The sequence below is a fragment of the Peromyscus californicus genome, unplaced genomic scaffold, assembly GCF_007827085.1.
Source record: "Peromyscus californicus insignis strain IS unplaced genomic scaffold, ASM782708v3 Scaffold_15__1_contigs__length_86483966, whole genome shotgun sequence".
Lineage (NCBI taxonomy): Eukaryota > Metazoa > Chordata > Mammalia > Rodentia > Cricetidae > Peromyscus > Peromyscus californicus.
The window spans coordinates 19,301,720-19,328,625 of record NW_026294447.1 but is presented as its reverse complement, the minus strand read 5'-3'; the positions used below and the strand labels follow the sequence as shown (position 1 = coordinate 19,328,625).

Here is a 26,906-nt window from a genome sequence, read left to right as displayed (position 1 = left end):
TGTGTGTGTGTGTGTGTGTGTGTGTGTGTGTGTAATTCCCTTCTTTTGATTTTGTTGATCAGAGTTTATTTAGCCTATATGTTTTCAAGATTATAGTTAATTTCCATTGGTTGGATTTTCCTTCTAGTTCCTTCTGTAGAGCAGAATTTGTAGATAGATATTGTTTAAATTTGGCTTTAATGTGAAATATCTTATTTTCTCCTCCTGTGGTGATTGAAAGTTTTTCTATGTATAGTCATCTGGGCTGATATCTGTGGTTTCTTATCATCTGCAGCACATATGTCCAGGCCCTTGTGCTTTTATAGTCTCCATTGAGAAGTCAGGTATAATTCTAATAGGTCTACCTTTATATGTTACTTGGTCTTTTTCACTTGCAGGTTTTAATATTCTTTATTTGATTTGTGTGTTTAGCAGTTTAATTATTATGTTTTGAGTAGACTTTCTTTTCTGGTCCAATCTATTTGGAATTATATATGTTTCTTGTACCTTGATAGGCATCTCCTTCTTTAGGTTAGGAAAATATTCTGATTATGTTGAAAATATTTCTGGGCCTTTGACCTGGGATTCTTCTCCTTCATTTATTTTTATTATTCTTAGATTTGCTCTTTTCCTGGATATGTTTTATGTCAGGAATATTTTATATTTAAGATTTTGTTTGATGCATATATCCATTTTTTCTACCATATCTCCAATACCAGGGATTCTGTCTTGGTGAAGCTTGTCTCTGTAGTTCCTTTTGGATTTCCTAAATTTTTCATTCATAGAATTCCTGCAGTTTATGATTTCTTTATTTATTTCTATTTACATTTTCAGATCTTGAATGGTTTTAATTCATTTCCTTCATGGATTTCTTTAAAATTTATTTTAAGGGATTTATTCATTTCCTCTTTAAAGGCCTGTATCCACTTCATACAGGCTGTCTTAAGGTCTTTTTCTTGTGCTTCAACCATGTTGGAATACTCAGGGCCGTCTATGGTAGGGTTGCTGAGCCCTAGTGGGTACATTTTGTGCTGGTTTTTATTCTGGACTCTAGGCATCTGGGATTGTGATGATTATAAGTCTAGGTGCTGGTTTCTGGTTTGGTCTTTGTTGGGTATTTTGTTTCTTGTTTTCTGTTTGCTGTATGGATTTTAGGAGAGTATAATGGCTGTGTGTTTCCTGGTAAGAAATTTTCTGTGGATGTGATAAGTGTGGTCATTCTTACCAGGGAAACAGTTAGGCTGACTGCAGATCTTTACCTCACCTGTTCTTCTAGTCTTATCCCCAGATCTGTAGGACATCATCTGTTGGGGGTTCCAGGTAAAATGTGAATTTGGGTATTAGGAGCTGACTCTTAGGTATAGGGATAGACTAAGAGTCTGATGGGGTTCACAGGGGGGAGGAGAGAAGAGTCTTCCACCAGGATTTGCTTATTTTGTCTCTTTAGAATGGGGATAGACAGTGAAGTGAGGTCACCCCAGAAGGTTTGCTATAGTGCTGTAGATGAGGCTCAGAATTAGATTTGTTTCCCTGGCTTGCTTAACTGGTGTGTTTGCCAGGAATGCTTGCTGGTGTTGGAGACTGGGGTAATGGAATCAGCTGAGTGAAGAAAGGTTGAAGGAGAAGATCTTTGTGATCTTTTGTGGGTGGGATTGGATGGGAAATGGAGATCACAGCAGATGATCTCCTACAGATCTGGAGATGAGCCTGGAAGAACAGGTAAGGTGAAGAACTGCAGTCAGCCTGTTTCCCTGGTAAGAATGGTCTTGGGCTAACAGGGGGCATTGGGGGCTGGGACAAAGCAGTAAGTCTAATGGTAGTCTCTTATCTCTTTAGTGCAAGAAAATACTGTCCAGTATCAGCTCCTTGTTTACTATGAGAAATAGAGCAATTAGCAACTTTAAATCTAATCACATTGGGCAGTCAGTCCTAGAAACCCAAGAATCTGTTCAGAATACTTGTCCTTAAAGTATCTATTGATAAACAGCACTCAAGAATTGTACATTTTGGAAGCTTGAAGAAAGAAGTTTGAAAGTTTCTCCATAGAGAAGCAATGAATATTTTAGTAGGTTAAGTTAATGTGACTCATATAATACATGACTTTTGCATGTGTGTTGGTTACTTGTATTGTTGATATGATAAAGATTCTGCCAAAATCAGTTAACAGAAGAAAGGGTTCCTTTTGGCTTATAGTTATGGGGACACATTTCATTGTCCTGGAGAAAGCAAGGTAGCAGGTCACACTGCAATCACATGCAAAAGCAGAGAGACAGGAGTACTGATCCTTCACTTCTTCCTCCTATTTACTCAGTGTAGGAGAATGGGGGTGCTGACATTTAGGGAGGGTGTTTCTACTTCAGCTAATCCAGTCCAGTCCCTTCTCAGAGACATATCTAGAGGTCTTCCTTCTGGGTGATTTTAGATAATGTATAGTTGACAATGAGTATTAACCCTCATAACATCCATAAAATATCATATTCCTATTAGTGTGTGCATTTTTGTGTCCTGTTGGATGCCAGATGTTGTTCAAATCTTAGATGGTCTTTTGATAAAAAACACACAGAGCCAGAGTGAAAGCTGAAAGATCAGAGAGGCAGAACAGCCAGCCACTAGTTCTTACCTCTACAAAATCCTCAGACTAAAGAGAGTGAGTTCCTGTTTCTTCATGCCTTATGTACTTTTCTCTGTCCCACCATATTACTTTCTGGGATTAAAGGTGTGTGTGTTTCCCAAGAAAAGGCATGAGATCTCAAGTGCTGGGATTAAAGGTGTGTGCCACCACTGCCTGGCTCTGTGTCTAATCTAGTGGCTGGATCTGTCCTCTGACCCTCAGGCAAGTTTATTACAGTATACAATCTATCACCACATTTATGTATTATTTAAAATATTTGGTAAAAATAGTCTCAAGAACCATTTTTTCCTACAAAAATCCTTATTAATCAGATTTTATCTAAACAGAATTCATAGATATTAGATGTGTATATATAAGGATTAACTACTGCAGTTTTGATGACTGCTAAGTCCTAAAATACTTCAGGTGAGTTGGAGAACTATAGACACAAGAGAGTTCAACCATTCCAGTCCAACTTGGAAGGCCTGGGAACTGGGAGAATTAACACTGTGATTGTAAATAGAAAGGTATCAGACTAGAAACCAACAAGAGCCAATATTTTAGGCCCTTGCCTTAGTTCAAATGTGAGGCAGAAGTTCTCTTAGGAGCCGGGTGGTGGTGGCACACACCTTTAATCCCAGCACTTGGGAGGCAGAGTCAGGAGGATCTCTGTGAGTTTGAAGCCAGCCTGCTCTACAGAGCAAGATCCTGGACAGGCACCAAAACTACACAGAGAAACCCTGTCTTGAAAAACCAAAAATAAAAAAAAAGGTTCTCTTAGGAAAGTCAAGCTTTTATTTCATTCATATTTTTAAGTTACATGAGAGCCACCAACATTTAGAAGATAATTTACTCTCTTCAATCTATTTAAACAAATGTTTATCTCACTGCAAAGCACACTTAGAAGTAATTAAGTAAATATCTGGGTAACATGAACCCTGCTATATTGATACAAAATTAATCATGAAAACTGACTTGTCTGTATTATTTTGACCTCTCCTTTGAAGGCTTCAATAGGTTGAAGCCCATGACAGTAACCTGGTTGATTGTGAAGCTTTGTACTGGTGCCCCCTTGTTTTCTGTGTTTCTATTTCCAAGAATCCACTCCTTTTTGTCCATCACAGAATGAAGTAATGGTAGAGTGGTTCCTACACTAGGCTTTTCTTTGTGGCAAGAACATGTACAAACTGTTAACTCATTTGTGACATTTTTTGTGTTCATTCTTTCAGCTATGTAACAAGATTAATTTATGAACCATAATTTGAAATTGTATTTATGAAAGTTTGTTTCATGAGTAACTTTTTTAATAATTAGTTATTATATATATATGCATATACACATATATATGTATATGCATTTTGATGGCACTTATGTATATGTGTCTTCACTGTGTGTACATCACATACATGCTGGATAACTGTAAAGGTTAGAAGAAGTTGTTGGATCCTCTAGAGCTAGAGTCTTAGATGGTTGTGTTCCCAGCCATGATGTCAACAGTCTGAATTATTTGGGAGCCACTACATACGGGGGTTATTACTTACTTGGCATTTGGATTTTGTATGAAAATCTATCACATCTGGAAGCAGTGTTGAATGCCCAATCAGAGTCATTCCTTTCAAGATCTTTTCTTAATTTTTTTCAGTGATCTTATTAAGTAGTAGCTTTTTATATGGCTTTTTATACATTTTGATTCAGTTTATGTCCTCAGAATTTTAATATTTGTATTACAGATATCTTTCACTCCCTTGGCTAGGTTTATTCCACGATATTTCATTTGAATTGCCGTCTTTTGTGATTGGAGTATTTTCTCTCATTTCTTTCCTAGTAAATTTGGAGATTATGGCAGTTAATTTTTGTATATTAATTTTATTTTGTAATTTCTGAAAGTGTTTATAAGTTTTAGGAGTTTTGTGTAGGAGTCTTTGGGATCCCATATGCATAGCACACAGGGATTCTTTGACTTCTTTTCTTTATTTTTTCCCTGGTATTTCCTTCTTTCATCTTTTATTTTTTCAACATTTGTTTATTTTACCTATGCACTTACATACATGCATGCATGACACATTCATGCATGTGTGCTTGTGTGTGAGTGCTGTGGCACCTGTGTGGAAGCACTTACACTTGTTTGAGTGATTTCTGTCCAATCAGGTTGTTAGACTTTGCACCAACCCACTTTACCTGCTGAGCTATCTCACTGGCCACATGCTCTTGTCTCATTGTTCTAAGATTTCAAATGTTCTATTGAATGGGCATGGAGAGTGTAGACAGACATGTCTTGCTCCTGAGTTTAATGGGAATGCTTTAAAGTTTTCTCAATTTAGTTTGATGTAGCCAACCGATTTTGCTACTTTTCTTATGTTATGTTCTTTTTTGTCTTTTTCTTTCCAGGGCTTTTATTGTTTAAAAGATATTGGATTTTATTAAAGGCCCTTTTTGCATCTATTAAGATAATAGTGTGATTTCTATCTTTGAGATCATTTATATCATATGCTATATTTATTGGTTTGTGTCTTTTATGTTTAATTATTTTTATATCATTCACACTTGTCTTTGAAATGAATAACAGAAAAATTTTCCTCCATCTAGTAAGTATTTTCTAAATATCTATGAATCAATCTGTCTCCTCATTGATTCATGGCACCAACTTTACTGTAGGATGTTTCTAAATACACAAGTCTTACTGTGAGCTATCTGCAATGTTCTCTTGGCTTTTTTTTTTATCTGTTTATGAAGAACTAAACTATTTTTATTATCATGTGAATTTTATCAGTATTATAATTGTAACTTTTTCCTTTGGACTTGCCAAAATTGTGTGCTTTTCTGCATTTTTTAATTCTTCTCAAGAATATAATTTTTATAGTATGAACTTTTAAAATCGATTACATTAAAGTACTACAATTATACAAATGAACTTTCTAGTCACTTTTTTTTAACTACATAAGTGCAAGTTTAACACATTTTTGATTATTTTATTTAAGTGCATATACATGAACACATATACCTTAGCCACTACCATATGAATTATTTTAAAGAGGAAAATGTCCCAAAGGGATGTCTTGGAAAGCTATTTATAGGAAAGATACATTCCTGGGGGTTAAAAAGAGCCATGTCTAGTAAGAGTTTTCCAAACATCTGGACCTTCGAAGTGTAGAAGTTTGGAGATTGAGGGAAAATAATAGAAAGAACGTAAGAATGATGGTGGAACTGAAAACTCAAAGCACTCCATGTGGATAAAGGAGCAGTGAAGAATCCACGTTGTTGGGGAGATGCCTCTCAAAGAGTTGTTGTAAGGCTGATGGTGGCATGGGTTCACCTCTGATATAGGTGGATCTCAACTGCAGGTGATTCTCTGGGGAGCTGCAGCTGTTAACAAGAAGGTCTGAGAATCTAAGGCAGCTTTGATTCTTGGTGTCAAAGTTCCCTCTGGTTCTCACTTAACACCCCATAATCTCTATATGTTTAGAGTTATGCCCTATTTCTTTCTCTCTACAGAAATACACCTTGGTCTAGGCTTAACATGGATGTCACTTGCCTGTTTCTAGTCTGACTTGAGGAGGGGATGCGTAAGTTCCTATTTCCAGTTCACTTGCTTTCTCAGTGAGTCCCTTCCCAATCTTTTTTCTTTTTTAGTTTATTTATTAAGAAAATTTTCACTCATTTTTATATACCAACCAAGATCCCCCTCTCTTCCCTCCTCCTATCTCCCCTAGACTCCACCCTAACCCAACCCTTATTCCCTCCTCCAACAAGATAAGGCCACCCATGGGGAGTCAGCAGGGCCTGGTATATTCAGCTGAGGCAGGTCCAAACCCCTTTCCCTGCATCAAGACTGTGCCTGGTGTTCCATAATAGGAAATGGGCTTCCAAAAAAGCCAGCTCTTATACCAAGGATGAATCCTGATCATACTGCTATGGGGCCCCTTAAGTGGATCAAACTACACAACTGTTTTGCTTATGCAGAGGGCCTAGTCCAGTCCCATGCAGGCTCCACAGCTGTTGGTCTAAAGTTCCTGAGTTCCCACTAGGTTGGTTTGGTTGTCTCTGTAGGTTTTCCCATGGTGATCTTGATGCCCCTTGCTCATAGAATCCCTCTTCCCTCTCTTCGACTGGACTCCTGGAGGTCTGCCTGGTGCTTGGCTGTGGATCTCTGCATCTGCTTCCATCAGTTACTGGATGAAGGCTCTATGATGACAGTTAGGGTATTCACTGATCTGATTACTTGTGTAAACCAGTTCAGGCACCCTCTCCACTACTGGTAGTAGTCTAAGCTAGAGTAATCCTTGTGGATTCTTGGGAATTTCCCTAGCACCAGATTTCTCCCTATCCCCATGATGTCTTCCTCTATCATAGTATCTCTTTCATTGCTCACCCACTCCATCCTTGTTCCAGCTTGACCATCCTGTTCCCTTATGTTCATTCCCCATCCCCTACCCTTTATTGCCCTCCCTCACCCTCAATTTACTCATGGAAATCTCATCTATTTCCCCTTCCCAGGGTGAAAGCAAAAGATAACCAGACTACAACCCACAGCTCCGGAGAAGCTAGCTAGCAAGGAGGACCTTAAGAAGGACACATGGATCACCTTTCCCAATATTGAGAGAAATTTGTCTCAGTTGACTGATTTGCCACATTATTGATTACTCCAATTTTTGATAATGAATTATCTCAGGGAGTCTATTCACCTAAAGGCAAGAGCTGTCAATATAGTTTTATTAAAGTGTGTCCACCTTTGTTTGTCTTTGCAATATTTAAAATAGAAATTTGTCCATAGTGTTATATTCAGATTTCTCCCCCTGAGTTAAGACCACTTTGACAGAGGTTTCATGTTTGTCTCTTTCCTTCTACTTTCTCCTGCCCACAGGCAGCAGTGTTTTTAAGTATCTAAATTCCTAGTTTTCAGCAACTAGTGCTCATGATTTGGGTAAAAGTTGACAAAACATGCTCAGGTGATTAGTTTTGCCTTTACTGTAGGGCTGGGAAGAAACCAGGGCATCACAATTGCCATGCAAGATTCCACTGGGCTGCAGCCAGAGCCACAGCCCTTTCCTTTTATCTAGTCTGACTTTTTTTCTTAGACTGTTACATTATTTCATGTAAATTGACAAATAGAGATGAATAAAACAAGAGTGTGCTGAAAGGAGGGGTAATCAAGTCATCTACAAAGTGACCAGTGGGTGATTATTTTGGAGACTCCGTTTCTTTTCTGCCTTTCCTTCATTTTAGATAATGAGCTGTTGAGGAGTGGACTTGTGTTTTTCCTGTTCATCAAACCAAGCAGTGAATACAAAGTAAGCACTATTTAAAATAATTAGAAATGAAGCTCGGAGGGTATTTTCAGACTGCACATGTGAAGTTTTGAATGAGCATCAACCAACTTGGAGATTTTTACTAATATCTAATTTTTTTCCCCTAGCTTTCACAAAAAAATGATCATATTACCAGCATTGTCACACACTATATTATGAAGATCTAGCGAAAGTAGAGGTTTGAGAGTTCTAAATTCAGTCTGTCCTTGCTTCTTCTGCAACCTGTACAGCGACTGTGCTCATGTGTTGTTACTATAGTAGTAACCACACACACTGTCATTCATTTTGGAAATTTAAGAATGGATGTGAAATGACTTCAGATATGCCAAGTCTGCATTGACTCATAAAACAACAAAGGGTGGGTTACCAGAGATCGCAACAGTAGTGGAGAAACAGCAATGGCGTTTGAATGTTTTAAAGGCTGAGTGTGGTCTAGCCAGAGGCCCAAACACTAGGATTACAAACCAAGAGACAACCGCACTGCAGACTTAAAAGACCAAGATGTGTAATGAATTATTGTTTATGACAATGAGAATATGTCATACATTCTCTGTTTTATGTAAGGGTGTAATGTGCACATAGTGTGTATAATATGCAATCCTTCACTCATGTGAAGAAATTCCATGTTTATTCTATGATCTTTTGCCCTGTACATGACACTGGCAGACTGGAGTTATGGAATATGAGTAGTAATGTGGATACAAGGCACTTTAACCACTCTCATTGTTTATAAGAAAGGATGAAAACTGTAGTGGTCAGCTTTTCAAATGAAACTTTATCATATAAATGAGGACTCTGATAGAGAGAGAACTATTGAGGAACAGCTTTAAGAGGCTCACTTTATTCTTCTCAAATATAGAGCGACTGCTACTCAGTGTAATATTTGACCTATTATTCATTGTCATTCCAGGACATAAAAAACAGATTTTTGAAGTTTGAATGCCCATCTGTCTTAGTTGGCATAGTCAATAAATATCTGCCAGATGCTGTACTAATCCTCTTTTTAGCTTTTCTGACAGGTGAGTATTTTTTAAGTAAATATAAGACAGAATATATTTAACCATCACTCAATAGAGAAGGGTCAGGAGTTAGAAGATGATTATAATAATAACTCCAACCATTTATTAACTATTTTTAAAATTGCTTTGCTAATATTTATCTAATATATACATTCTCTCTAGGCCCTGATGAGACATATTTTAAGTTACCTCTAGTGTTTTATACATGTGCCATATATTCAATATACATATATTTGCATACAAACACACACATATGTATATTATATTGCAAATATAAGAATATGCCAGCAATAGGTGAGAAGTTCTACATTTTATGCAATGAAATCAGAATGTTTTTTTTTTAATTTTGCAATACAATTCAGTTCTACATATCAGCCACGGATTCCCTTGTTCTCCCCCCCTCCCGTCCCCCTCACCTTCCCCCCAGCCCCCCCCATTCCCATCTCATCCAGGGCAAAGCCTTCCCCACAGACTGATGCTTTTTATTCTTCTTTTCTTTTCTTCATATTTGGGCTAATCAGTCACACTAATTCTTAAAGCCTGGGGTTCCCCTATAATTGTGCTGTTGCTACCTTGTGTTGTGTGTGTATATGAAGTCAAGGTATAATGCAAATAGAGGTCAAGAATGGGTGTAATTCATCTGGACTTCGCAGAGAATTTTTTACATGGTTTATTCCTTTAAAGTTTCAGTTACTTGGACAAGAACCATGGAACAAATGAAGTAAGGGGTACATCTAAGAAGATGCAAGCAAGGATATGTCCAAGACAAGCAACTTTAAAGAGAGGGCATATAAAACCCAGAAAAAACATTGCCTCCAATAGACATCTAATTGTTAGATGGAAGTATTTCTGTCTAGCCCTAATTGTCTAAATATTTTATATAGTACTTTTTATGTTGTAGATATTAAAGGTTGGAATTAATGCTCTGGTCATGCAAAGTCATATATTTTTTGAGGTTACAGTATAATTACATCATTTATCTTTTCCTTTATCTCTTCCCTTTCCTCCCTCAGACCTCTCATATACTCCTCCTGCTGCTTTTCAAATTTATGGTTTTTCATTTATTAATTGTTATTATATATATATGCATATATGTATGTATGTAATTTGTTCAGTCTGTATAATTTTACATGCATATATGTTCTCAAGTCTGACTATTGGGCATGCATGACCAATTGGTATGTTCTTCCATGAAGAATGCTATCTCTTCCACTCTCAGCATTCCTTAGCTGACTTTAGTTATTTATGTAAGGTTGAGGTCTCCTGGGCCTTCCCCATTCACTTTGGGATATCTATTGGTGTTCTTATTCAGCTTATGTTAGACAGTCATGTTGCTGAGACTTTGTGAGTGTATTTTCTGAAATAACCAGGAGACACAATCTCACAACAAACTCCATGATCTTATGGCTCTTATAATCTTTCTGTCCCCTTTTCTACAGTATTCTCTGAGCCCATCATGTGAGAAGACTTTGTGTATACAGATACACACACACACACACACACACATTGAGATTAGGCACCACAACTCTGTATTTTGACAACTTGTCTACAAAATATTATGCAGGTAATTGTGTGTATAAATACACATATATAATTTCAATAAACTTTTCTCATCTGACTGGCAATACTCTCAACAAGAGCCAAAGACTATTTAACAAAATCTCCCAAAACAGACACAAGAAGCCCTCTTTTGAGTTGATGCTCAGGGGCTGCCCTAGAGACTCTAAAAACTTATAGCCCATTGCAATTGTGCTTGCTTTCCCCCAAGAAGTGGAAATCCCTATTGCTGAAGGCATCATGCACTTCAGAAACAGGGCTAAATACTATTGAACTGGGACTGACATGAACACTTCCTCCTTGTGGACTAACTTTCATGACACCAGAAGGTATCATGCCAGCTTCTAAATGAGGGAAGTAAACGCCAGTCCTACTGAGCCATGACACCAATGAACCACAATGACCAACATGGCAAAAATGATTCTAAGAGTGCAGCAGTGATACACATACCTTGGGGGTAACGAACAGCTCTCTATTTAAACCTAAGACCTGCTCAACAAGAAGAAAGTCATGACTGGTACTAGAAACCTAGACAACTACTTAGTGCTAGTGCAATCATCTTAGAGTAGAGCCTCCAACCACCACTTTACTAAACCATCATAATCCCTAACAACAATCTAAATATTTGTCCTTATGCCCAAAGATAGGTTTAGTACTCACTCCTCATCAAAGAAACTTCTCTTTCAATCAGACAGAGATCATTACATCAAAGTCAAATTTTTATCAAAGCATAATTATACTTAAATATCAAACTTGTCACTGGTGTCCAAGAGTAACAATATGATTCATAACTTAAAGCCCTACTTATCATGCTAAATCCCAATCACTGGGTCTCTATTTTATAAACTTGCAATTGTTGGGTTCAGAAGCATTTTGACTTCTTCCCTAGCTTTGTAAAAGAACATCTTTAGGATCAACAAGTGGTCTCTATCTTAACATAAAAGGAGTGGGGGACAAGTGTTGATCTACCTCTTCATCTCTTAGATTTCTTTAGGGGAACTGCAATTTTGTTCTTCCTGTTACCATTTGTGTTTGCCTTCTTGTATGTTCTGAGAGCAGGGGTATGGTAGCACATGTCGGTGTGGTGATATTTTATTTGTGCTCTAATAAATAAAGCTTGCACAGAGATCAGAGGAAAAAGCCAGTCACTATATTAAACATAGTGGACAAGCAGTGGTAGTGCACACCCTTAATCCCAGCATTCAGGAGGCAGAGATTCATCTTGATCTCTGTGAGTTCAAGGCTACACTGGGAACAGAGCCAGGTATGGTGGCACAAGCCTTTAATTCCCAGCACTTCTTAACCATAGAGGTCTAGAGGTTTGTGTTCTTGTATCACAGGAAGTGATAGAGCTGGATAGTAAGAGGAAGTGTTGTAGCTGGGCAGAGAGAGGAAGTGAGATGGCAAGGACAGAAAGGATATAGGCATGAGTATACAGGAAGTAGCCCTCTGTGACGGCTGAGAAGTTGGTGAGTTGAGGTTGGCTATGGTTTGTCCTATTCCTCTGATCTTTCAGTTTTCACCCCAATATCTGGCTCCAGGTTTTTTCTTAGTAAGACCTTTTAAGATTCGTCTTACATGCTGGCAAAAAAAGTAGCTTCACTTCTTTGAGAGCATGCTTCAGAAGCTAGCAAGTACTTACCTTTTGATTTCACCAAGAATAATCATTATTTCAAAGTTCCTCTGTTATACAAATAATGGTATATATTTGTGTCTTAATTAGGGTTTCTATTTCTGTGAAGAGACACCATGACCAAAGTAACTCCTATAAAGGAAAATATTTAATTGGGGTGATTCACTTACAATTCAGAGGTTCCGTCCATTATCGTCATGACAGGGAGCATGGGGTCATGCAGGAAGACGTGGTGCTGGAGATATAGGTAGGGGTCTACATGTAGGCCACAGGAAGTTGACTGAGAAACTAGGAAACCTCAAAGCTCACCCCCACAGTAACAAACTTCCTCCAACAAAGCCACATCTCCTAATAGTTCCACTCTCTATGAGATTATGAGGGCCAGTTACATTGAAACTGCTACATTCTACTCCCTGGCCCCTAAAGTTTGTAACAATGTCATAATTCAAGATTCATTTAGTCCAACTTTAAAAGTCCCCATAGTCTATCACAGTCTCAACAATGATTTAAAGTCCAAAACTTCAAGTCTCTTCTGAGATTCATGCAATCTCTTAACATAATCACCTGTAAAAATGAAAACCAAAAAGCAGATCACATATTTCCAACATGTAATGGCACAGGATTATATATTACCATTCCAAAACACAGGGAAGGGATCATAGTGAGGAAATACTGGACCAAGGCAAGACCGAAAACTGCTGGGTAAACTGCAAACTTTGCATCTCCATGTCTGATGCCAAAATGCTCTTCAGATCTCCAACTCTGTTCAGCTTTGTTAACTGCAACACACTTCTTTCTCTCAGGCTAGTTCTACTATCTGTTAACAGCTTTCCTTGGCAGGTATCCCATGAGTCTGGCATCTCTAACACCTTGGGTTCTCCAAGGCAATCCAGAATCAAATTCTCAGCTTCATGCAATGGCCCGTCTACTGGGCCTCCATTCAGGGACACCACTGACACATGCCTGGCCTCAGTGGCTTTCTATAGGCATGGAGGCAAATTCTATTATCTATTTCTTTTATCCTTAACTCTAAAGCCAGAATCATGTGCACAATGCTGGCAAGTTCTGCTGCTTACTGTGGCTGGAACATGGCCCCCTCTTTCAATTACATCTTTACCAGCTTTCTGTCTTTCACTGCCTAAGCTTGGCTGTCCTGAAATTTTCTCTGTAGACCAGGCTGGCCTCAAACTCAGAGATCCACCTGCCACTGCCTTCTGAGTTCTAAGATTAAAGGTGTGCCCCCCACACCCAGATCTAAGCTTTTCTTTAATTCCTTTTCACAAGTTGGAAAATTAGCTGGGTAGTATCTTGCCTTGAGGTCAGCACTCCCTACATTCCATTCTTTAATCTTTTTATCTCACCAGCTTTGTCCAGCTGGTTTAACACAGGATTTAACTCCTTTCCACTTCCTGGTGTTCTTTTTCTCCTCAATATTTACTTTTTGTAATTTACCTTGCTCACCTTGCTCCTTTTCATTATAAATATTTATAAGCATTAACACTAGTAGCCACATGACAGAGTCTATACTAGGCTGCTTTGAGATTTTCTCTGCCAATGGAATAAATCATAAATTCTTTACTTTAACTCCAGGCAAATTGTTTGGGTAAGGGCAAAAGGCAGCCACTTTCTTCACCAAGATATCACAAGAATGATCTCTAGGCAACATATTAAAATTCTACTCCTCTGAAACCTCTTGAATGAGCCCCAGTTTGGTTCAAATAAACCTTAGCACCTCTGTCTTCCATGATTCTATTAGTATGGCCCATTAAGCACTGTTTAAAGCATCTTACTACTTTCCTAAACCAAAGTACCGAAGTCTAAATTCCTCCAAACAAAAGTATGGTCAGACCTATCACAGCAATACTGCATTCCTGGTACCAACTTCTGTCTTAGGTAGGGTTTCTATTACTGTGGAAAGACACTATGAACACAGCAACTCTTATAAAGAAAATATTTAATTGGGGTGGCTCAAATACAGTTCAGAGGTTCAGTCCATTAACATCATGACAGGGAGCAGGGTACCATGTAGGCAGATGTGCTAGAGAAATAGCTGAGAGTCTTACATCTTGTAGGCAATAGGAAATCAACTTGAGAGGACCAAGCAGATACCATAACAGGCCACTCAGTCTTCTCTTAGAGATATCAGGCCTCAATTTCAGTTTCCTGAAGCTAGACAAACAGTTTCTAAAATTTCCAAGGACAAAGGATAATCAATCTCCAATACCCCCAATAGCAAGAATGAGGAAATCTGGTACACGCAGGCCAGATCTGAGCCATAGTCAGCAGATAACCAAATAAAGACAAAGCCTGGGACTTGTCCAGGCCTACCCCAAAATGGAAAACTGTACTCTGACTATCCTCTAAGTATCCTTGGCCAATTAGATCGTACTCATATGATTGCCACTTGAATAAGCCAATCACATCTAAAATGACCTAACTGCTGTAGGACCTCCCTTTGGCTGTGCTTCAAAGGAGCTCACACATCCTTCTCGGGGTCTTCACCATTTTGCCTTTGAGTGGAATGACCAGCCCCAGTACGCTGGGATAATGAATACACTTGTTGATTGCATACATGGATGGTGGTCCTTTGTGGGACTTCTCTAGGACCCTAACAAACTGAGACAGTAGGCTGTATCCTGAGCATAGGAAACCTGTAAGCCCTACCCCAGAGTGACACAGTTTCTCCAAACAAGGCCATACTTACTCCAACAAAGCCATACCTCCTAGTAGTGCCACTTCCTATGAGATAATGGGGGCCAATTCAAACTACCATGATTTGTGATAATAATAGTTAAATTTAGCAAAACTTTGCCCAATTTTATGCATTCCAATGGCAAAAAAAAAACAAGGCTCAAACAAGGATAACTTACATAAGTAACAGGCTTTTCAAAGTAGCCTATCTAATAGAAATATCAGGCAAACCTGGGGTCATTTCAAAATCTCTAGCAGCTGTATTGTAAAAAAGTAAAAGCAACAAGAAAAAACAATGAAACTTTTTAGTAAAATACCTTATTTAGACATAAGTCCAAATACAACTTCAACATGTTATCAATATTCATACTATCAATGAGGTAGATTTATTTCTTTTCTCATTTCATTGTATTTTTACATATAAGACTCTTTGATTAATAATAGGATATTGAAGTACTATTTGACCTGCATATATATTTCTTATACTGTATGGTTATAAATAAAAATGTCTGTAAGTAGGTTGTATAAACAAATTATCTTTTCCAAGTGCAGAATATCATATCTATTTTTAGATTTCAGTTGAAAATTAGGAATTAAGTCCTGGTGACATCAGCCCACATGTTAAGCACAGAAGCCACATGTGGGTTGTGGCTTGCGGCAAGTGCGAAGTCCTATATTTGAGGAATGGCAATTAGATTATGGCTACTGGACAGTTCAGGATGGCTATTATATAGTTCAGGTCTTTGGGTTGGTGATTAAATGTGTCCAAACTTCCAGGACATCTCAGGAATTAAATCACGATAGCATCAACTGACTTCATTCAATGTGGGTACTATAAATATGTGACTCATTCAGCTTTTCTATGGATTGAAGATTTATTACCTTTTGTATTAGTTACTTTTAAGTTTCCATGATAAAGGTAACTTATAGAAGGAAGGATTTATTTGAGTTTTCAGTTTTAGAGTGATATCTTGGTGGAGAGACACTGCAGTATTTTCAGGTATGATGGCAGAAGCGGAACACTGAGAGCTCACATCTTCTAACACAAGCTCACAGCAGAGAGAGCAAACAGGAAGTAGACAAGGGTTTTTATTCTCAAATATCACCCCAAGTAACATACCTCCTCCAGCAAACTGGCACATCCTAAATATCCTCAAGCAGTGTCACCAACTAGGATCAAGTGTTCAAATAACTGAGCCTATGGGAGAACATTCTCATTCAAACCACAGTAGTTTAGACCTGGATAGACTTTTCTTCTCCTCCCAACTCAGTGGTATTTTAACTACTTCTGGTGTCATTTTAACAATCCGAGTAGATTTTTCTTAAATGTTACCTGTTATATCAGTCATATGCTACTATTGCACAGCTTTCAATAGACTCACTCCCAACCGACAATACTATTTAAAGTGGTGTCACAAGTATCCAATCCTTTCTGCTCTTTCACAATTCTGACCCTAAGCCTTTCACTACAATGAACAAGACCCTTGTCTTCTCAATATAGTGAAGAGCATAGAATCTAAAATCACTGATGTACATTTATGTTTGGAGACTTGGCATCTTTGTCCCTAAGATATCTTATGTGATTCTATAATGTATTAATATTACCAAAATTTAATGTTCACTCAGTACACACTGTTGCTTAGAATCCAGCCTTTTGATAAATAATAATTTTTGAAAGTTTTTCCTTGTAATAGTTTTAACTATAATTTGAAATTTGACTGTCAATATTTTTCTTCAACAGAGGCAAAAAGATCACTTCCTTCAAAGCTGCTTGGGGATTTCTCCTGGCATCTGAATAGGATTTTTGTAGTGTCCTAGTTTGGTTTCTATTGCTGTGATAAAGGCCATGACCAAGAGTTGGTTGAGGAAGAAAAGGTTTGCTTAGCTTATACTTCTCCATCACAATTCATCAATTAGGGACGTCAGGCAGGAACTCAAGGCAGGAGTCTGGAGTCAAGAACTGAAACAGAGATCATGGAGGAATACTGCTTACTGGCTTGCTCCCCATGAAACTCTCAGTCTTCTTTCTGATACAACCCAGGACAATCCACCCAGGAATGGCACTACCCTCATGGCCTGTGCTCTACCCCATCAATCATTAATCAAAACAATACCCAAAAGATCCGCCTATAGGCCAATCTGTTGAGATTCCCTCTTGACAGACAAGTGTAGATTTGTGCCTATTTGGCAAAAACTAACCATCACAGGCTGATGGTATGTTTTACCAGTTAGTATAAAACAGATAATTAAAGGAGTCTGACGATGTGTCAGTTCAGATTTCTTGTTTAAAGTGTTTTGTTTGTTTCCATCTATGATTTTTTTCTTCCTATTTTGTAATCAGTTGGACTATTCCCTTGAGGGCCTATTCATACCTATATTTAGAAATTGAAGAAGCAAACGTTAAAAAATACAAATCACTGTTGGTTCTTATGCTGTATGGTCTTTGGAAATCAAACATTGAAAAATACTGGACCAGTTTCAGGTTTTCTATAGACATTTTGACTCAAACCTGACATAGTATTGTATCTATATTAAGACAGCACGGGACTTCTGCTTTCTATTTAAAAATTCCTACCTGCCCATATGTTTTAAAATTGAAACATTTAAAAGGTAACATTTCTAAAGTTATTTTAGGAAGACGTTCATTTCATTTGTAAATAATGTTGAAATAAATCATATTGCATTTGCAACTTTAGTTGTTTCCATAATTCTAATGCAATTCCATTTAGCATGATTTACATAGTTACTTATAATATGTATATCCTTATTTAAATCTCATTATGTTTTTAATTGTTTGTATTTGTCAAATGCACAGTTTTTCTGCATATGTTAAAACTGCAATTTTTGCCAAGTGAAAGGCAAATAAAGAGAATGAAATATATTAATTACAAAGAGAGAATTAATATGCATGTCTGCACAATATATAATTATCTATGGACTTACAACCCTTCATTGAACAGTCTGCTTTATATTTTAATAGATTCTCTTTTCTACCTTTTGAGAAAAGGATTTTCCATAATGAAAATTAAAATCCTGAGAGATAAGATTCAGGACTGTAGCACTCATAATATATTAAAAAAACATCACTCTTGTATTCCACCCAGTCTTTCTTCCCCTCTCCTATAAGTTGTGATAGAAAAATATAAAATGACTGATTGCAACTAATCACCTTACATCTTTGCCAAGCTCAAAGCCTGCCTCCACAGCTGCCTATCTTATTTATTTGCTTACTTTAAATCACTGGCAGCATTTCTTCCTCATAAGATAATCTTTCTTCTAATAACCTGGATCTTGAACATACCTGAGGAGACGTGACAACCTCTTTCATATCTTGCCCTAGTTTATTGTTTGTTGTTTCTACTGTCTGAAACATTGTTCTACTTTTACTTTTTGAAAGTCTGTCCCTTTTTACTACTACTTATGTTTCAATTTACTATCTCAGATGTTTTCTCTACAAACCCCACTTAATTGTATGTTAAAGTTTCGCTCCATTCCTTGCTCCAACCCCGTTTATCTTTCTCTATCACAGAATTCAGTTTCCCCCTTCATAGTCATGCAGCAGAATTTGTTTGTTAATTATTTATCACATTATCCAGAAGATAGGCTTTAAAGACACAGAAACCACATCAACTTTTTTTTACCTTCTTTCTCTAGCTCTTGACACAAGCCATGGTCAAGGGTAATTTCTTAATAAGTATTTATTGATCACAAATGATTTCTTTCAGCTTTAGGTATTTTGATGTGCTACAGCCTAGTAATTTTCCTTTGTAAGAATACGTAAGTACTTCTAGTTATTTTCTATTGCAAACAACACTTCATAAGATATTTTCTATGACTGTATCTGTGTATTTGTGCTATACTCACTGAAAGAACAGCTAGTTGGTGTGGGGTAGATGCATCATGCCATTAGATATTGCATTTTGTACATGACTAAATTGGGTATCAGACTCTGAGCATTGATTATGTCGATTCAGTATAAGGAAAACATCTCTATTTTTCCCTGGTCTAATCTTCTTCTTAGGGCTATGTCTTCACAGGGCTGTTGGATTTTTTCCAGGCCTATGTAAGGACAAATCACCCACCAGAGAAATTCATTCCATGGGAAAAATCAGTCCATCTATAGTATCTGAGGTCCTCGGGACCACACCATGGAGTAAGATCCAGGTCTCTAGGAGGTCCACTGGCAGGATGGCCAAAGGACATACTCGGTAGAACATTAGTGAAAAACAAGCTGTGATTATTAACATTAAAATATGACTGAAACCCAAATATACATAGAACAACAAGAAGTTTTCTCTTAAGTAGCAATGGTGTCCCTTCATCCCACTTTGAAAGTAAACCTGGAGAGAGGCCTAGACAATAAGCTGGCTTAAATATCATCACAAATCCAAAGACTCATTCATTGGTCATTTCTATAATTCTGAGTGTCCTGATTAATTTTATGTCAACTTGCCTCAAGCTAGAGTCATCAGATAGGAGAAAACATTGATAGAGAAAATGCATTTATAAGATCATGCTGTGGTCAAGCCTGTGGGGAAATTTCTTACTTAGTGATGATATAACAGTGCTCAACCCATAGTGGGTGAGACAACCTCTAGGCTGGTGGTTCTAGCTTATATAAGGAAGCAAACTGAGCAAGTCCTGTTGAGCAAGCAGTACTCCTCCATAGACTCTGCATCAGCTCCTGCCTCCAGGTTCCTGCCCTGTTTGGGTTCCTGCCTTGACTTCCTTCAGTGATACATTGTGATGTGGAAGTGTAAGTCAAATAAACCCATCCCTCCCCATCTTGCTTTTGGTCATGGTGTTTCATCACAGCAATAGAAGCCCTAACTAAGACACCGAGGTGGTAAGTGATGCTTTTGGCAGGTGGAACAATGAGTCTATACCATGTTGAATAGAGGCTGTCATTCTGCCAGTTGGGGAGAAATTATTGCCACTATTTAGGACCAGAGAAGTGCAGTGATGATTGTTCTTAACAAACTTCTGGTTACTTTTATAGTTTTCTCCCAGGGAAACCTCATCCTGAAGAATGGTTATAGACTACTGCATAGTTAGCCAAGTGTTGATCTACATCCTGACTGTTATGGCTTAAATTGTATCATTGCTAGAGCATACTGCTGAGGCATATAGCCAGTGATTTGTCAAAATGCATTCATCTCCATTCCACTTGGAAAAGCAAATTAAAAATAGCTTATATTTTAAAAAGCTTATATTAGGGAGAAATTCTACATGAAACATTAACATCACACCCTCTCATCTTAAGGCTCAGGAATCATTGGAGACAAGGGAGTGGAAAGATTCTAAGAGCCAGAGGTTGCGGAGCATTTCTGCAAAAGTGTTTTCTGAATAGGACATGGTGGTTACTTGAAAGAACATGCAGGAACTGTGGCTGCAAGTATAAGACCTTTCCATGATTAAGCTGGCTGCATTTGGAGCATGAATGTGGGAGCAGCCCAACGAGTCCCATCTAGAGGTGAGGAGATTTTGACAGTTGATAGGCACTAGGGAAGGGAGAGTCAGTTTTCTTGAGTGAAACAGCCACTGATAAATTACTCATGTTTCTTCCGGTAGATGGGTCTGCAGCCACACACATACCAGAAGCACTGAATGAACTCAGTGTTAAAAAATGTATTCATGAAGTTGGGATGGAGAAGTATTACGGGTAGTGACAGGAGTTGGAAGGGAGGGAGTTGTGAGTGGGTTTGATCAAAACATGTTGTATATATGTATATAAAATTCTGAAACAAAAACAGCTTATATTTTGTGGGGAAAATGATATTTTTAGCATTTCTGAATCTAGGATAAGTTAACTGCTTCCTCTTTCCTAATTTAATCTAAAGATATCAGAACTTCAAGTGTCCCCCACACAATGCCACAAAAATCCATTACAACAGTGACATTATTTTGAATGTACAAGGTAAGCAAGGTGTGACCAGTGTGCTTGAAGTCCTTAGACATCTGACCTCTTAGGTAAGGAGATAAACAGAATAAAATTTTAAGGACCAGTATCTCTTGTAAAATTTATGGTAGAAATGTCCTGAGACATCTCCTGCAAAGTAAAAAAGAAATCATAAATCTTGAATCCTTTATAACAAACTAAGAAGTGACAGACATAGTGGACTTTTTTCAGGGATAAGGGAATTCCAGATACAGCATATTCCATGTTTAGGACTACCATCTTGTTGTAATAGTAGACAATATGGAAAATGCCCAATATGATGTTAAGCAAGGGCCAGGAAATAGCTCTGCAGAATTTATAGGCTGATATTTAACAGCCTGCCACTTCGGTTACATAATTTAACAGACTCTGTACTGTTTTTGGAGTTTTATAGGTAGAAAAAGAAACAAGATAGAGATCACACCAGTCCTTATTAATTTTATAGGTCACTAAATATTTTAACAAAACCATGCTTTCTGTAGAGATCAGACAGATGCTACATAGGTAGGTAGAATATGGTAGATGCTTGATAGATAGATGATAGATAGATAGGTGGATAGATGGATACATAGATGGATAGATGGATGGATGGATAGACAGACAGACAGACAGATTGATAGAAAGATAAGATAGATGGTAGAACATTGCTTGAAAATAGATAGAATAACCTATCTCAGAGTAAACATATTAGGACAAGGAATCTAGAAACAGGTACTATAAGCTTGACTCTGTCAGAATCTCCAAACTAAAGTCTTAGGTATGCAACATATGCCCCTTGCACAGAAAGTGGTACATTTGTACTAAGCCTGAGAACGGTCATATGTACAAGTAGATGCATCAGCAGGTAGCATCACCCACGCCATCCACTATAATTACAGAGTGTGCCTTCTTCTATCCTTGCCTATGTGAGGTCTCCAAAAACAGCTTAGTATGCAAGCAAAACTTGAACTAGGTGCCTTGTAGGAGCTTAGCAGATGGGAAGTGAATAAGAGATTTATTTAAACTTTTGCTCTTATGTATATACTTGATTATTATCTCTATTTTGTGACTGAAGAAACCAATATAAAATGAATTAAATAAAACTGATTTTCCCATAAGTTATGAAAGAAGGCCCTAAAGTGTTCTGCCTCGGATGATACTGTGCTTTTTCTGTCACTATCTTGGGTTTTCATGCTTTCCATAGACTATGTTCTTTATTTTGGAAGGAGACTTGAGTTCATTATTAGAAATTAAATTGTAACAGCTTATTATTTCCCATTTAAAACACTTAAGATCCCTTGTTCCATTTACTAACCTAAAAACGGGTATACACATATGTTGAGTCATTTTGTACAATTACTTGCAAAAAAATGGATAGAGATAGGGAGGGCATGTGAATTTATGCATGGTAATGAAACCTTAAAATAAAATGTTTCCATGCACAACTCCCAGTCTTGTTGGATAACTTTACTTGATTGAAAATTACTTGAGAAAGATGAAATCATAAATTACCTTAAATTTACTGAAAGCCTGTGAACCACCTATATTAAGTGTTAAGCTGATGAAGCACCAACCTGAATGGAAAGATTTCATTAGAAACAGCATGGACTACATTTTCTAAAAGGGGGCTGACATATAACAGTACCACTGGGTACAATTCTGGATAATATTGTGTATTTATAATATGGTGATAATTGTTTGCCTTACCATTCACAGCTTCTGTTTGTTTTACTCCTATCCATGACTATTTATAGACACTATTCATACTTTTTATACTATTGTTAATGTATTTATTTACTTATTATTTCATTCAACAATGAAGTTATTAAATCAGCCATTATATATTCAAATTATTCTTACACTCATTACTGATCATATGTGAAAATATTATCATTAAGTTATGACAGTGTAGCATTCGACAAATGAAGAAAATGAGCAAATACAAGGTACGTGATGTTGGGATTAATATCAGGAAGTATGAGTCTAAAAGGCATGTGATTTTTTAAAATAAAAATATTAAATTATGTGTATGTGTTTGTGGGGTGGCATGTGCATATGTGAGTGTGGTTGCCTGCAGAGGCCATGAGAGAAGGTAATTACCCCCCAGAACTGGAGATCTAGGCAGTTGAGTGGCGAACTGCCCAATGTAGGTGCTGAGAATGGAGCTCTGGTCCTCTGTAAGAGCAGTACTCACTATTAAGCACTTAACCATCCCTTTAGCCTCTGGATTGCATATCTTTAACCATTGTGTCTTTCCTCATAAATTCATACTATAATGTCTCTCTCCACTTCTCTGACCTCAAACACATCTGTATTCCCAACAGGAAAGCTCAAAAGACATCCTTTTCCAAACTCCTCCCAAATCTGCCTTCCATATCAAACTAAACTGGTGCCCATGCTTGGTTTTTGTTTTTGTTTTTGTTTTTATTTTAAACCCATTCAGTCCAATTTGTGTGGCTATATACTCTTGGGTCTGTGAGCATACTAGAGTTTGGTTGAACGACCAGGGGCAATACCCTTAAAGAAAACTGAATTTCCCTCTCCCAGCACCTATCAATTGCCAATAAATCTTCAGTCAGTGGTTAAGCTTCACCCAGTTTCCCTTTCCATGGTGAAATGTTGTCTGGTTTCAGCTTGCACTGCTCTTATGCGTGCTATCAATACTACTGTGAGTGAATATGTGCAACTTCTCAGTTGGACATGGAAACACTGTTTCCTTATGTTCTCAGCTACCTCTGGCTCTTAAAATCTTACAACATCTCTTTCACAATGGTCCCCGTGCCTTGGGAAGATAAAGTTTTGATACAGATGTCCCATTTCTAGCTGAGCATCCTGCAGTTTCTTTTTCTCTGAACCCTTACTAGTTGTGGGTATCTTTGTTAAACCATCATTTTGGTTAGTTTTTGTCCACATGAAACAGATCTAGAAATAACTGGGAAGAGAGAATCTTAGTTGAGGAACTGATTCTGCAGGTTGTCCTGTGGGCATGTTTGGGGGGCATTTTCTTGATTGATGAGTGATGTAGGAGGACCCACCCCACCATGCACAGCACCACACCTGGGTTGTATAAGATGGCATACTAAGAAAGCTATGGGTATCAAGACAGTAAGCAGAATTTCTCTATGGTCTATGTTTAGTTCCTGACTGGGTTTCTCTTGATAACTGATTGAAATCTGTAACTCAAACAATTTTCTCCCAAAAGTTATTTTTGGTCAGCCTTTTATCATAGCAACAAAAGAAAAGTGTGATAGTTACCATCTACTACAGGTAGAAACTTCTCTGGTGAGTGTTAGGAGGTACATTAATGAATGGGTATAATAAGAAATCAGGATTCGATTTTATATTATGTCTTATTAACAGAGTACAAGCAATAGGTTGTCCCCTAAAGGCCTATGGGCTGTCTGTCCATAGGTATTGGCCCCTGTAATATTGTCAGGTATAGATTTCATGTTGTTAAGTGACTTTAATCAGAGTGGTTAGTTACTTTTATAATGCCCAGCCACTATAGCACCAATATCCCTGTCTCCCCAGGATAGTTGTTATTGTAGCTCATAAAGTTGACAGCTGGGTAAAACTGATAATTATGTTTCCCCTCTTGTAGTGTTCCTAGTGCCTTCTATCTCTATGAAAGCTATCCAGTAGGGAGGAAGGTTCTGGATCAGTATCAGCCTTATTTCTCAATGTTCTATGACTCAAGTATGTGATGTCTTCAGTAACAGGGTATTACTGACAAGTTCTGGAGGGTAAACAGAAGCATACAATGATTGAGGTCTGTGAGCCTTCACTGGTCAACAATGGCAAAAGAAGTTATCCATTCCTGACACTGGACTAAACATTTATTGGTTAGCGTGTGGTGTCTAATAGGTGTATTGTCACCCTGTATAGGATAACTCCATTTCAGTTCTTGTGTGTGTGTGTGTGTGTGTGTGTGTGTGTGTGTGTGTGTGTGTGTGTGTTTTAGGAAGCTTCTACAGTAGTAGGTTCTGATATGACTTTTTCAAACTGTCTCAGAGTTAGTTGTTTCTCCTCATAGCGCCCCTCTTTATTACCATCTCCTACCTAATTCAACCCTTCATGTTCTCTTATTGTCTTTTACCCTTTATTACAGCTACATTTTTGTTTTTATGGAAATTACTTAAAAATACAGGAAACACTATTTTAAAATATTTATTTTGTCACAAATTATTTCTAAAGCATCTGATAGGTGTTGCGACTAAGCTAATTGCTGTAGAATATGATATTCTAGATATGATAAAAATTATCAAAAATGTGTGATTCAGTCATGGCAATACAAATTAAGTGAAATTGTGAACAAATAATTAACACACAGCAAGATTATTTTAAGTAAAGATGTAAACATGATATTGCTGGTTTATATTGGTAAGGATCTCTTGTTATGCATAAAGGTTTATGTTGTTATAAAATTATCTGTACTTTTCAGAGATGTGGATATTATATGTCTAAGCTATATGTTCAGGAATCAAACAAATAAATTGCCTACTGATCAAAGAATGTGATCACTAACAGCATTTCTACTGACATCACCGACATGCGTCTTTGAAGTATATGCTCCATTTTCTTAAGATACATGTAATTTTCTCACAATACCATTTTTTCAAATATATGGCTAGCTGTAATGGATACAGGGTCTTATATACTAGAGATTAAAATCTACAAAAGATTTAGCTGACTGCCCAAATGTGAGATGTACAAGGACTGTACCAGTGTCCATGACAAAGTAGAAAAGCCCATGAGGCAGGCTTCTGGGAATCCAGTGCTTGTGGTGTGACACCTTGCACAGACTTGGTGTCATGGGAAGGGGCTTGGACCTGCCTAGGCTCAGTGTGCTGGGCTCTGCTGACTCCCCATGGGAGACCTCAATTTGGGGGATGTGGGGATGTGGGGTGGCTTGGGAAAGAGGGCTGGGGGGTGGGAGGAGCGAGGAGGGCAGGTCTGTGGATAGCATGAAGAGTGAGTAGAAAATTTCTTAATAAAGAAAAAAAAATGACAAAGTAAGTTTAAAAAAAAAAAAAGAAAAGCCCATGAAGTCTCAACCCTATATAGAGAACCACAGGCAACTGAGGAAAACTGGGAGCAGGAGAGGTGGTCTTCCCCAGGGAAGAGCACCATCAATAGGTTACCAAATGCCAAGTGGTCAGATCTGAAAACATACATACAGTTGACATTATACAGACCAAGTAGGTTATATTTAAGGCTATATATGCATATATATTTATGTATATAATAACAGTTAACAGAAAAGGAGGGCATCAATAGGCCAGTAGTATTGGGTTTTATCCTACGTCTCTGGGCTATCTAGTGTCTGGTTCTTGTTTACCCAATTAGTGTCTGGTATGAGTTCTATGTTGTGGAATAGATCTTAAATCAAATCAGCCATTAGTTGTTTGCTCCCATAAGCTTTGTGCCACCATTGCCCTAGCATATCTTGGCATAGGTCAAAGGTTTTGTGGCCAGGTTGGTGCTTATGTTTTTCTTTTGGTAGCCTGCAGAGTATCTTCATGTACAAAAGACATTGGATGTAGATATAGGAAGGTACCAGCTGTACTTCTCCATGTTCAATGAGTTGTGTGGATATTGTCTTCAACAATGGGACTTGCTGTCAATTTGTGGAGAGCAACTTAATGAGACCCTTTTGGCTAACAACTCAATTACATATAACTCAGTCTCAGTACTGGCAGCTTCATTTCATGACAAGAGATGGCCAGTTGGGTATCTCTCTCTCCCATTATTTGGAGACTTCTTTAGGATCATCTTCATATATTTTAGGAAGTTTTCATTGCATTATGCTTCTATAGCATCTCTCAAATTCTGCTCAGCTATCTCAGCATTCTTTCTCTCAACCCCATCTCTCCTCCTTTCCCCTGCTTATCCTCCCATTCCCATCCTCGCCCCTGTCCTGAGTCCAACCATCAAATCTATTCTATTTCCCCCTCCCATTGGAATGATATTTCTTCCCTAGTCATTTCCTCTATACCTAACCTCTCAGGGTCTAAAAATTGTAGTTTAACTATCATTTAATGACTAATATACACATATAAACAATTATATATCTTATTTATCTTTCTGTTTCTGAGTTACCAAAGTCAAGGTTATTTTTCTAGTTTCATCCATTTGCCTGCAAATTTCATGATGTCATTTTTTGACAGCTGAGTAATACTCCACTATGTAAATG

At 37.7% G+C, this 26,906-nt stretch overlaps 1 long non-coding RNA gene across 2 annotated transcripts in view; it reads left to right on the top strand.

The window, feature by feature from the left end:
* LOC128110719 (uncharacterized) overlaps positions 1-25,178 on the top strand; it is a 107,771-nt gene extending 82,593 nt beyond the window's left edge. For both annotated transcript variants that reach the window (XR_008218293.1, XR_008218294.1), the window contains 4 exons: positions 6,083-6,153; positions 7,085-7,878; positions 8,807-8,915; positions 9,600-25,178. This is a non-coding gene — a long non-coding RNA (uncharacterized LOC128110719). The remainder of the gene's footprint in view (positions 1-6,082; positions 6,154-7,084; positions 7,879-8,806; positions 8,916-9,599) is intronic.
* The last annotated feature ends 1,728 nt before the right edge of the window (positions 25,179-26,906 follow it).